The sequence below is a fragment of the Uncinocarpus reesii genome, genomic scaffold (assembly GCF_000003515.1).
Source record: "Uncinocarpus reesii 1704 scaffold_3 genomic scaffold, whole genome shotgun sequence".
In the NCBI taxonomy this organism is placed as follows: domain Eukaryota; kingdom Fungi; phylum Ascomycota; class Eurotiomycetes; order Onygenales; family Onygenaceae; genus Uncinocarpus; species Uncinocarpus reesii.
Window position 1 is genome coordinate 3772215 of NW_003052498.1, and position 2956 is coordinate 3775170.

Consider the following 2956-nt stretch of genomic DNA (forward strand, 5'->3'; position numbering starts at 1 on the left):
AGAACAGTCACTCATAATGCAGAACAGTAAGTTAAAAGTCTTATATTCAGCTGTAAAAACACTGCAACTTCAGCTTCTGAGAACAAGAACTGACTGAAATTAATTATGTATCACAATTGTAAAGATTTTAATCACAAGAAGCATAATTATTCATACAAAAACAAGATATCTGTAAAGATTCAGAAGTTGGAACTTAATAATGAAGATAATCAGTCAGAGAAAGAACAAGTCTAGAAGAAGTCTTCATTCTGAACAGAAAAGTATCATTAGAAAAACTGAATTTAAGCAATTTAGTGGAAGAATAGTCATTTCTTGTATATAGCAAATTAGTATTAAATAGAGTTGCAATTTCAATCAATTCTCTCATTAATACTGGAGTGAACAGTTTGATTTTCATTGACACACAACTAGTAATAGACATGACTTGAATTTACAGTGAAAATACTTACTAATTGCTAAAGGTGTGCAGTACAAGAGACTTTAATGAGAATACTGAATTACTTATCACTCATCTTATTGTCTTCCACCTGTGGTTGAACAGTTGTCAATTTGAGAATGTTTTTATACTGATTACTAACTTGAAACAATATTTCTTAATTATTAAGTAAAAATGACTGACAGATTACAATATCTGCTTGAATGTGACTGATTAGAAGTTGCTCTGATCAGAGAAGTCTTCAGTAAAGAATGCTGTGCTGATGATGATATTAAAGTCAGTATTACAGAAGATTCTATAATGACTCAAACCAGACTTACAGCATCTGATACAACCTCAGGCTAGGTGCAAGAATAGAAGAAGAAGAATCTAATAAACTGCCATACTAGATAGATCTAATTCAAAAATACTAAACATGGTGAAGGAAAGAGGAGTCTGAAGTGATCATGCAATATACATCCTCTTGCTCTGAGCTCTTGCCCTACTAACAGCAGTCATCTGGAGAACCTGATCACATGTTCTCAAGTCTGATGCTTCTTTATCACTCCACACCAGGCTCTAACATTACTCTCCTGAAAAACTTGAGCATGTCCTCATGTCAGACACTCTGATTATAAATCTTCTTGTTTCATACTCTTGACAAGTCATCATTTATGTGTTCTGATACATTTTTTTCACTCTCCCATGCCTTCAGCCATTCCACCAGTTATTTTGGGAGTCCTGGTTTCTGCAGGTTGCTCTTGTGGTAATCTCTTAACTGATGTGATGAGCTCTTAAAATTCCATGTCAGATATCACAGTGAGTTATGATTATATTCCAACCATTTGGCTCAGCACTGCAGCTTTCTCTGATGAATCCAGCTTGTCAGAATTTGCTTCATCTTCCATTCATTTTTTCTGTTGATAACCAATGGCTCTAACTTCTCATACTTTTGTTCTGGTAGAGGATTTGTTGCTGCTTGATGGAGTTTGTCTGAGGAGAATACAGAGTGTATCTTCATGCTTGAGAATAGTTTCAGATGATAGCTGTTTTCTATCTTCTCCACCACTGAGAAGAATTCAGTATTCTGCTCTGCCAGTTTTCTGCTTGAGTGGTCTACTGGATAGTTGTGTAGGGTCAAGTAGATCTGATTCTCTATCTCAAAATTGAGCTCCTGACAGTGACAGTTAATCTGTTTTTTTATTATTTTCTGAGTCTTCTGCACTCTCTGCTGCATGAACTTCCATACTTTCTCAAAAGCCCACACTTGGTCCTGTGTCCTCTGACAGTTTAAGCACTCAGTGTGTGATGCTCTGTCTGGTAAAGACTGCCAGTCAAAAGATGTCTGTGACTCATAGTCATTTGCCACTAGAAAGAGAAATGCACCTGTTGAAGTGTGCACTGTGACAGCTGTAGCATGATTCATGATGAGCAATAAATTGTCCCAATTGTCTTGGTAGTGACTTTTGTATGGTTGCAACTGGGTTGCTAGATACTGATTGATGATTTCAGTCTGATTATCTGTTTGTGAGTGATGTGCTGTAGAAAGTTTCAGCTTGATTTTCAGAATTTTGATAAACTCTTTTCAGAAGTCAGATATGAACTGGAGTTCTCAGTTGGATACAATTAAGTCTGATGCTCCATAGTGTTGATAGTAATTCTCTGTGAATAATCTTGTGAGCTCATGTGTGTTGACTCTTCTTGTAGTTGGGATTGAGATGGGTTTCTTGCTCAGCCTACATACTGTTATACATCTTGTGGCACAGCACAGAATCATTGCATGCCATTGGAAGAGTGTATGGAGAATGTGACTGGAAAGTGGAGCATGGTGAGGCTATGAGAGTTATAGATGGGAAGAACAAGAATCTGAGAAAGTGAAAGTCACATGACTGAATAGTCAAGATAGTAGTGACTATCTCAACTGGCAGATAGCTGGATAGTTAGGATAGTTATGACTATTCTGACTAGTGGACAGGAGAATAGGAGTAACTACTTGGACTATTCACAATACTCATCATGTATATAAGAACACTCTTTATCATTAATCAGATGGATTCATTCATTGTGATCAATTTTTTTTATGATTCTCTCTATAGATTTATCTATACAGATACTATCATATCTTGATTACTTTTCATATTAACAAAGTTCTGTAATACTGTACAATTGTATCTGCTTTTGCTAATCTTGAGAAGGCACAACATTCTTGATCCAACTCTGACATATCTGTATGAAAACTCTTTGTCATTGAGCAAGTCTGCTGACTTGAGATCAAGCACCATTAAAGTATTGATTACTAAATCTCAATTTGTTATGTTGGACAACAAGTTTGATAACACATTGATCACTTCTGACTCAGAAGAGAATACATCTGAAACTTCAGAGCTTAAGTGCAAAGAAAGAATGTTGCATCACAAAAAAGAGATAAAGATATGAACCCCACCCATTAAAGAAGTCTAATGGAATATAGAAATCATGTTTACAACTGGAATCTCAAACAGTGCATGAGAAATGATGGAAAAGATTACATGACTTGAACAG